Below are 11385 nucleotides of genomic sequence, written 5' to 3'. Positions count from 1 at the left end.
AAAAAAATATATAATAATAATAATAATAATAATAATAATAATAATAATAATAATAAATTAACACTACAGATTTCCATCTCATTTAATTATATGCTAACTGTAACATACTATTAATAATTATACAATGTACCAAGAAAAATATTCTTACCTGCGACTCTATTGCAAGAGCGGGCCAACGATCCAGGATCACTCCAACTGGCATTTCATCACTGATGATCTCTTTGCGCCGCAGTGCGAAGGTGGTCTCCATTAACTTTGTAATGAGGGGAAGGTTTTTGTCAACTAACATAACTTCATCAACAAGTTGTAGTCTCAATTGCTCAAGGCTAGCATCATCTTGACCTCTTGGGAAATTAGGAAGGAAATTCACTTCTGCCCTCTTTGGTCTTTTGATGTTGGAGTGTGTAGCTTGTCTGTCTGGGTTGTTTCTGCTCCTTCTCCCAGAATTTACCGCTACCTCACGAAATCCTGCTCGACTCAATTTAGTCCGGTAGTTCCCCATTTTATATGCTATACTATTTTTCCACCCATACCATCCCACCCGAGATCCTGGCTCTTTTAGACAAGGATGGTTAGTGACCAGGGCCTGTGCTACCATAGAAAAATCCTTATCATTGGGGTACGCTTTAAAGCTATGCATTTTGGCGGCAAGGCTCTCAAGGATGTCATGTTTTTGTCCCTTGGATAATTTAATAGTTTTCCCTGTTCTCTCATTTATAACATTTCCCTCACCAAGTACAAGTTCTACTTCTTCGGAAAACGTGGGTACTGGAAAAACATCAGGCCATCTCGCAGCTCTCCCTGGAGTCATGGCATGGGGCAATATTATTGTGTCATCTGATGCTACTGAACTGGCATCACTCTCAGACCTTATAAGTTTTACAACAGCCTTCTGTGGAAGCTCCTCGACGTCCACTAGAGAACATAACTGGCCGTCAAAGTCTGGATCCTCGTATGATAAGCTAAAGTCAAAGTCTAGATTAAACTTTTCTTTTATCAGGCTTTTCAGCTCATCCACTGATTCTGGACGTGAAGATAAAGTCATCTTTCTGACAATGTCCATAGAGGTATGGACATGGAGCAGGAACGTTTGAGTTGCCATGTCCTGTTAATAGAAAGAAGGGCAGAGAAAGAATGTTTTAAAGGGCAGACATTCAGCTTGGCAACACAAAATCAGCATTGTTAACTTAGTATCATTAGCTTTAATATGTATTGTCTGTAAAAACTGTATCTTTCAAGGATTGTCATAGTGGGCAGTGTCACTAATGGCATATTGATTAGACAGTATAGGCCCCCACTTTTAAAACATTCTAATCCTGTAATTCTTTGATCAAATTAAATCTTTTCTGAGTCAACATTAAATGCCCTTCAATATGGTACGCTGTGAGACTTACTGTGTCATTTAAGTCCGGCAGCTGATAAACACAGGTGGTGTCCAGGGTTGTCAGCTCATATGATCTTAAATGCTCACTGTACCAGCTCTCAAAGCTCCTGCAATGAAAGGAAACTGTGTTATTCACAAGCAGTATATGCTCAATCCTACTGAATTTTGGAAGTCCTCCAGTCTGACCTGCAGAAACAAACATCCCTTTTGCATATGCTGTGCCATCCACAGAAACCTTTGATGTACTGTATATGGTTTGGCTGTCTGTCTTTGTCTCTATGAAGTCTCTAGCCACTTGAGGGAGTGTGGCAACTTGGACAGAGGTGATACTTGAAGCTTGTATGTGGGGTCTGAAAAACGGTGAACTGAAATGATATGCCATCATGTGCTGATGCCTGGAAGCCAGAGTTTTCAAGACATTCTTGAAGTTTTGTGTGTGATGTATAACCCTTTTGAAAAAGCGATGTTTTCCCTCAAACCTCATGGTCCATAAATGTACAAGAGGTCCAAATCTCTTGGTCAGTTCTGGGTAGTGCTCAACATAATGATGCTTGGGTCGGAGCTTGAAGTCCGGAAACACTGTTTGAAGACCCTGTCTGTGATCACTTATTTTAGTCTGCATGTATTCTATGGATTCCTCTGTGAAAGCTGGAGACAACACCAGCTGCACGATTTCTTTGAGGTCCATCAATATGGCCCATGCGTCATCGTTTTCAGGGACTTTACTTCCTACCATGAGTGGTAATAACCTCAACAGAGTGGAATTTTCATGCCCATTCCCACCAATGCTTAGTTTGGCTGCAAAGGTTTTTGGGATCAGATGTGGTTTATCAAGCCTATCGGAGTGCTGATACGGAAATGTCTGAATTTTTGTGTTCAGATATTCGAGAGTGAAATACTTACGCAAAATCATTTCCCGTATGCACAAGGCCAACTCAACTGGCACAATACCTTCAAACAGGTCGTGAAGTATATCAGGTGGGAAACCAGTGACTGGGTGAAAATGCTGTAATGTCTTACTGACAGCACACTCACCGGTAACACCTAAGTGACTTGCACTTTCACCATGCAGGACATTCTGTACATGAAGATCGTGGCAGGCCCTTGTTCTCATACTAAACGCTGCTTCAGAAACTTCACTGGACTGTATCTGGTTTGTAGGACAGCAGCAGAATCTGCAGACATAGTGTGCTCGGAAACACTGAACAAAGCCTGCAAGAGCATGGGCAGCCAAATTATCAGCTGCAACACACAACACAGTGCCCCTGATACACTGACCAAGTGTGTCAATGAAAATGCCATCCTGCTCAAGAGTGCGCAAATCTTTCAACAAAGGTGAAAGAACACTTTCAAAACCATCACTTTGCACATCAGGTACTTTGCATAGCAGAGCTAGCTGTATGACATGCAGGCTGGACCTATACTTACTGGGTAAGTTGGCAAGCAGCCAGTATACTGCACAAAGCTTATGGATCTTTCTAGATGTGCCTAAAGGATTAGCTAGTTCAATGTCATCCACATACAAAATCAGTGACAATTTCAGCTCTTCTGATTCTGACAATAACAGATTTTCCTTGAAGTATGTTCCATCCTCATGCGACATGTACGTTCCTGCTGGTGATGGTTTGGCTTCTTGAATCTTTTCGAGAAGATCAGTATAGTTAAACATTGTTTGAAGCACCTGCAGTACTGGAACATACACTGCTGTGTGTCCACTGGAACCTACAGTATATTGCACTGGCATTACCAGAGGGTAGTTACTCCTGACAAATGTTTTCCTTCGCTTAGCAGTGGACAGTTCTGCACCTTCTGAAGTAAGGCTGACAAAAACATTACTTTTCATGATAGCTTCCACTAATTCATGGAGAAGGGCGTCACTGATAGGCTGATTATGGTCTTGAAAAACCTTGATGACAGAGTCTTTCACAAGAGGTGTGGACAAGGAGAATATTTGCACTAAGTTTTCAAGTATGTCCTGTATAGCCATCTCTGATACATGAAGAACACTGTGCATTTTTAAGAACAAAGAAGCCAAATTGTTTCTCAATTGAGCTTGCAAATCACCAGTGCCATCTCTAGCCTCAGGAGAATGGCACTCGGTAGCCTCCAGCTCAGGAGGAAGCTGAGAGGGACCAGCCTCATCAGATTCAACTTGACTTTGAATTGGTTGGCTGTTTATTTCTTTCAAGACAATCTCATCCTTGAAATCAGAGACATCACAGTCTGGATGAGTCCTACTTTTATGGGCATTAAAGGAGGAATACACATTTGTACTGTAGTGACAATTTTTGAATGGACAATTAACCATCTCGTGTTGTTTTAAATGTGTCCTTAAATGACTGAGAAGACTTGTCTCATTAAACAGTTGATTGGATCCACACACAGGACAGATGAATGACACACAACCAATCTGATTTTCACTAGCCACAACTGTCTCAGTATGTAACCGTGTTAAATGAATTTTCAATGCATTTACTGACTGAAATGTGCAGATACAGTCATCATAAACACAAGGCAATACACTGACTGAGGAGAGATTGCTATGATGCAAACGATAATGTTCAAGCAACTGTGTCCTTTTATCAAAGACAGTAGCACAAAGTTTGCACCTCCAAGCCATTGGAAAATTAAACCGTAATTTCTCAAAATCCAAGAGACAGCTTTGAGAAACAAGGGTTCTTTAAGTTTATGATTTAGCGTCAACATACCAGTCTGACGAATCTGTGTATCAGCCAGTAGAATCTGTTTCAGCCTGAAAGAAAATGGATAAGTTAGCTGATTGCAACTTCACAAAAGCACCATGTAAAATATATGGTATGCAATGCATATAACAATAATCAGTTCAACATTACAAGCATTTTGTGAAATATGTTGCCATCTCAGACACTAAAATACAAATATAGAACTGCCCAAAACTATTTTCATGTTGTCATTTCAACCCTCAGTTTATATTTATTTTTAATCTAAAGTTGACTACGTTCATGCTAAAATGTTAAGAGATGAGGAACAACACAACATTACGAGGACACAATCAGCTAATTGCTAAACAAAAGCTTGTTTGAACAGGCTATTTAAAACATTTAACCTCTGTGGCAGAGTAAAGTCTTTACTTATATTACAATATAACTTTTATATTGCTTAGCAAAAATAAAAACAGAAGGACACTACACTTTTACGTTCAAGGTAATCTCTGACTTTAAACATCTTCAGATATGCATGCAGACTGCATGCACTGGTTGCTTAGCTTAGTTTTTTGAAGTAAAAATACTGGGGCAAACAGGATTGGAGGGCGCTCACTGCACTAACAAGTTCGTCGTCTCCTCAGTGCATTTCGCGGCCATTAAATCCGTCATGCAACACCCCATATAGAAATGACTGAATTTAAGGCCTCCCTGTGCTGTCTGCCCGAGGTAGCGAGCAGTGAAAACACCTTCAACACACGACACGTTTATTATGATAACGTGCTTTTATATGATTTAATTATTTGCCGAATTTATACAGGAGTCGATTATAGTTGGCAGTTAATGTAAATTAATGTTTCCAGAGTTACATATCTGTTAAAAATGGTAAATATTAAACAGACCGATTTTTGAATGGAGTTCGGACCCCGTGCGGCGGGAAATGTTTAAAAAAACTTGACGGTTACAACTCAGAAGAACACAAAATACGTTTTCCACTTTAAAAAACGGACACAAAAATAAATTGACTATGGTTGTATCTACTTTTTTTCCCCCGCGTTTGCTTTTCACAAGTTATGAAGCAGATATAGGCTACATAATCAAGCTAGTTGAAGTCAAATTCAAGTCTCGAATGCATGGAGAGAAAAAAAATACTTGAACACTGAGCTATTACAGAACTAATAAAACAATAAAGTTAAATGTGGTACTAAATGAAAACTCACCAGATTAGCATGCTAATTGCAAGCATCAGTAGAATGGCGGTCACTACAATCAGCACGACGGAGACAGTTCGCTGGTCTGGTTGCAACATGGCGGACATTCCGGTGAAGAAAAAGAAGCACGCATGAGAGTGCGTGCGTGACGTCATAACGTAATGAGGGATTACCGTTAAATTATTTGAGTGCAAAGTCAAAAATTAGTTAAAGTGGTTGGGCACTGTGCACTTAAAATTAGAAAATCAGTACTGATAACTCAGAAAATTAGAGTTGAAATAACTTTTTTAAATTTCTGAGTTAATAAACCTCATATTCTTTAAGCAGTTTGTACTGTTCGGTTTTACAGTGTAGTGTGATGATGAACGGGGCCGAGGGTTATGGCACCTCCAGGGGACAGAGATGCTGAGAAAGCCACTGTGAGAGAGAGAGAGAGAGAGAGAGAGAGAGAGAGAGAGAGAGAGAGAGAGAGAGAGAGAGAGAGAGAGAGAGAGAGAGAGAGAGAGAGAGAGAGAGAGAGAGAGAGAGAGAGAGAGAGAGAGAGAGAGAGAGAGAGAGAGAGAGAGAGAGAGAGAGAGAGATAACAACACCACACCACTGGGCATGTACCTGTATATAGCGTTCACACTTTAATCAACAAACATGTACAACAAACTAACAATGGAAAAATATTCACTTGCTTTATTGATTTTAAGAAAGCTTTCGACTCTATTTGGCATGAAGGGCTCTTTAACAGACTATTCAACTGTGGTATAGGTGGCAAAACATATGATCTGGTAATATCAAAGTATTTGGAAAACATGTGTGCTGTTAAAATTGGAGAAAAACAAACTGAATTATTCCCCCAGAGAAGAGGCGTTCGGCAGGTTGCAATTAAAGTCCGACTTTATTTAATGTATATACAATCACCAGCCACTTTATTAGGTGCAGCGGTTAAATTATTAACATATAACTTATCAGCCAATCACATGACAGAAACTCAATGCATTTAGGCATGTAGACCTGGACAGGACAACTTATGGAAGTGAAAACCGAGCAACAGAATGGGGAAGAAAGGGGGTTTAAGTCACTTTGAACATGGCAATGTTGAAGGTGCCAGACGGCCTGGTTTGAGTATTTCATATAGCAGATGGGCTACAGCAGCAGAAGACCCCACCGGGTGCCCCTCCTGTCAGCTAAGAACAGGAAACTGAGGCACAGTGCTGCTGTGTATTAAACTGAGGCACAGTGCTGCTGTGTATTAAACTGAGGCACAGTGCTGCTGTGTATTAAACTGAGGCACAGTGCTGCTGTGTATTAAACTGAGGCACAGTGCTGCTGTGTATTAAACTGAGGCACAGTGCTGCTGTGTATTAAACTGAGGCACAGTGCTGCTGTGTATTAAAAGTCTTTCTAAATAAAATATTATTTATAAACATAAACACTGCAGCAACAGTTTGGAGATTTTTACATATTTGATATTTGAAAATATTTGTTGGATAAATTGTACTATTTCCTTAGAAAAAATAGCCCAGCCTTAATAGTGGAGCATATTTACAGGTCAAGCCTTGTATAAAGCCTTGTATAAAGCCTTGTATAAAGCCTTGTATAAAGCCTTGTATAAAGCAATCATATTTGTCCACTCCCATATACATCTGTGTCAAAAAATTGAGAATTGTCCATTTTAAAAGAGACATTTAGAACAGACAAACGACTTGAACAACTACAGCTTCATTTACTTCCATTGCTAGAGAAAAGCGTAAATTTGTGAACCCATTCTATTATCCTGACAGAAACTTTAACCCGTTCTATTATCCTGACAGACACTGTACCTTTGGTGGACCTGCCCTGAACAGTGTAGACGGAGCAGACGAGCATCAAAACCACAAGGACCTTCATCATGACGCTGATGGTTGAACTGTGTGATGTGTTAACCTGTGATGTGTTTATGTAGAACAGAAGAAAGAGGCGTGGAGGTTTTCTGAATATTTCATAATTCCCAGAAACATAAACACACATGGATTTCCTCATTTTCAGAATCATAAACACACTGACAACATCTTTCACTTGAGGAAGTTTGTGCCAACCAGTGGTGGAAAGTAAGTAAAGCAGGAACAGGAAAAGAAAAGCAAATGTTTGTTCAGATCCAGTGTCATCAAATTAGACAAAGACTTCATTCATGGTAAATGTTTGGGTGAAATATTCTTTAGACATTTGTCTTTCTAACTGGACAGTCCAATGTTCAACAGAACCAACAAGTCACAACTCATTAACACGAGCTGGTTAATGTGGGGAAGGGAAAGAGAGATAGATAGATAGATAGATAGATAGATAGATAGATAGATAGATAGATAGATAGATAGATAGATAGATAGATAGATAGATAGATAGATAGATAGATAGACAGATGAAGCTGGTTAATGTGGGGAATTGATAGATAGATAGATAGATAGATAGATAGATAGATAGATAGATAGATAGATAGATAGATAGATAGATAGATGAAGCTGGTTAATGTGGGGAATTGATAGATAGATAGATAGATAGATAGATAGATAGATAGATAGATAGATAGATAGATAGATAGATAGATAGATAGATAGACAGATGAAGCTGGTTAATGTGGGGAAGGGAAAGAGAAGTTTGGGGTCCCCTGCTGGAGCTGCTGCCCCCGTGACCTAACCCAGATAAGAGGAAGAAGATGAGTGATTAGGGAATCCCCAGAACTGAAACACATTTGTATTTTACATTGGTCTTCATTGTATGTATCTTAAATGATCAACTCCTTCTTTTGAATTAGTTAATATTACATTTAAGTCAAACAGTAAGGCTTTTATTCGTAGCTCAAAAAATATTTCCAAAGTTTTTGAATATACTTAGTCTAAAGATTTTAAAGTGCAGCTTCCTTGAAGTCTGTAGCTTAAAGTCTTCAGTGGTTTAAGTCTGGACGTCTGTGTGACCCTGAATGTGCTCGTACATCATCCTGCTGATGAATGAATGAAGTTATTGTGAGCATGAAAACATGGAGCCACGTGAGGGTGAAGGATTGCATGGTTGATGTGTTATATTAACTGATGCATTACTTCCAAGCTGCACATCCTGCAGGTCTGTGACTTTGCAAACATGAACAATGAACAATATGAACATTTCCTGATTTCATCATAAACACCATCAACTTCCTGGTGCACACACCTCTAGTCAGCAAACAGCTAATGTCAAAATATGGTTCACTTCTGTTCAATCAAACATTTGCAAATAGGATCCCCTTTAAATAGGATCCCCTTTAGAAAGAGTTTGTCTCAAGGTGCTATCCCTTTGACAAATTAAATTTAGATTTATTTTACTGTTCAGTATATATCAACTCAAGCACTTCTTTAAAAATGAAAGGTACTTGTACATTACTTGATTATTCATTTTCATGATATTTTATATTTTACTCCATTACAATCATTTGATCTCTGCAGATGATGTGGTCCTCCTGATGACATCATCGGTCTGTGACCTTCAGCTCTCACTGGATCGGTTCACAGCCGAGTGTGAAGCAGCTGGATGAGGATCAGCACCTCTAAATCTGAGGCCATGGTGCTCAGCAGGAAACCAATGGACTGTCTACTCCAGGTAGGGAATGAGTCCTTACCCCATTATGAAGTTAGATAGATAGATAGATAGATAGATAGATAGATAGATAGATAGATAGATAGATAGATAGATAGATAGATAGGAAGGCAAAGCTCTGGATCTACCAGTTATTCTTTGTTACTTCTCTCACCTATTGTCATGAAGGCTGGGTCATGACCCAAAGAACTAGATTACATGAGAGGGGGAAATGGGTTTTCTCAGGAGTGTGAGAAGATCAGTCATCCCTGAGAGACTCGGAGTAGATCAAGATATCAAGATTGTTGGTAATGACATTTTCACGTCTCATGAGAAAGACACAAAGCGTAAAGGTGTGAACCCATTCTATTATCCTGACAGACACTCTACCTTTATTCTCTGCGTGGCCGTTCTGGGCCTCCTCTCTCTCCCTCCCCTCTCTTTCTCTCTCCCCCCTCTCTCTCTCTCCCCCTCTCTTTCTCTCTCCCCCCTCTCTCTCTCTCCCCCCTCTCTCTCTTTTCCCCTCTCTTTCTCTCTCCCCCCCTCTCTCTCTCCCCCTCTCTCTCTCTCCCCCCTCTCTCTCTCTCTGTCTCTCTCTCTCTCTCTCTCTCCCCCCTCTCTCTGGGCCAGAGCGGTGTAGATGGAGCAGACGAGCATCAGAAGCACAAGGACCTTCATCATGACGCTGATGGTTGAACTGTGTGATGTGTCTGTGTGTCTGTGTCTATGTGTGTCTGTGTCTGTGTGTCTGTCTGTGTGTGTCTGTCTGTGTCTGTTTGTCTGTCTGTGTGATGTGTAACCCTGTGATGTGTTTATGTAGAACAGCAGAAAGAGGCGGGGAGGAAAAGGACGTGGATAAAAGATCATAAAAACAACATCCCAATCAACCCTTTGTCCTACTACTCTTTCAGGTTTCCAGTTTAGGGTCAGCTTGTCAGCATCCAGCGTTCACACGCATTCCAGCAGGAAATTAATCTCTAGTGTCCCTTATGATGAATAGAATAATCAGTATTCTGTGACTAGAGATGTGTGTGAACGCTGGATGCTGAAAAGCTGACCCTAAACTGGATACCTGAAATAGTATGGAGATTTGAAAATGTCCAATCATTATGAGTAGGAAATTGGTTTAATAGTTTAATAATACCTTAAGATGTGGAATCTTTCAAAATTTGTGTTGCAAGCAGAAATTGGCACTTTTGGGACTTGGGAAGTTTGGACAAAAGCTTGAAAAGTGTCTTAAGTAGTTGCAAAAGTAGTAGTTTAAGAGGAATTAGGTGATCTGACTGGGGACGTGGCTCTCTCCCAATTTTCACTCTATACTTGACTGTCAAATAAAGGGAACAAACACAACTAAAAACCTTTGACAAAAATTAGAAAATTAAATCCAGTTAAAGGAATACTTCACCCATACGGAACAGGCGTTCTATCATTATAAAATCACTATTATAATATAATGAATGAGGTTTTTCTTCCCTCAGTCTTCCCTTGGCCCAGCTGTCCTGTTAATCCTAACCCTTACTGTGATGTCACAGTACGGAAACTGTAGGGTTAGACAGTGAGACCATAAACACTCTTTCTGCCTTTTCTCAGGCTAGGATGAACCAATTTTCAATTTTAAATAGGATCTCAGAATTCAATACACCTTCATATTCCCACCGGTGAAGTAGGTCTTTAATAGTTTGGAATAAGATCATTGATACAAAATGATGTGTAAATTAACGGATTAACATTTAGCAGAGCTAGTTTAATAGAACTAGTTCTAGGGCCTTTAGACAGTGTGTGGCTGATGAGGAAATAGAGTTAAAAACATGTGTGTTTCTTGGCAGGTTCACCTCTCTTTGTTCATTGTCTAAGATAAGAATGGAGGAAGGTATCGGTTCACTTGTTTACTGTCACAAGGTAGAGTTTTGCCTTCAGGGTTTTCTGTCAGAATTCCAACCAAAGGTGTTTTAAGGTGAGAAGTGTCGTGTGGCAACCGAATCTTCCCCATGGCTGACAAAGACAAAGGCGAGGCTGGACAATTCAATGTTCCAAGTTTATTTCAGAGATTCCATCAGGACAATGCAGAGGACTTGGTGGTAGCATGAGCATGGAGGGCTCTCCCCCGAAGCTGTTAGTACACGCTAGTGCTCGCTTATATCAGAACCTTGGTATGCTGATACTCTTAAAATAGCCATATGGTTTCATCGTCACGGGTCCCAGCAACACCCGTCGACGTATATCTATTAAAAGGATGAAGACACATGAAGATTCAACTTGGGTTGGGCACTAATTATAATGTCTTTCCTCATTCTCCTAACACTGTGACAGACACATCATTAATTGTCAGTCATACTGTTGTCCTCTCTTGACTCCTTGGAGAGGGTTTGGCTTCTGGCAGAAAGAACCAAACTGTCTCTGTTCTCTCCCACGACCTGTGAGTTACGTTTCTTTATTAGGCAATTTACAGGAGGCTCATTGAAGAGTCTTTCCTCCTCTCCCCTCTCTAACACTCCAGAGGGGGTCCTCACACAGGGTCAGCCATAGTATAGACAGA

The sequence above is a fragment of the Ammodytes marinus genome (assembly GCF_949987685.1).
Source record: "Ammodytes marinus genome assembly, chromosome: 18".
NCBI classification, from domain to species: Eukaryota; Metazoa; Chordata; class Actinopteri; order Uranoscopiformes; family Ammodytidae; genus Ammodytes; species Ammodytes marinus.
Note: the sequence above shows the minus strand (reverse complement) of the source record.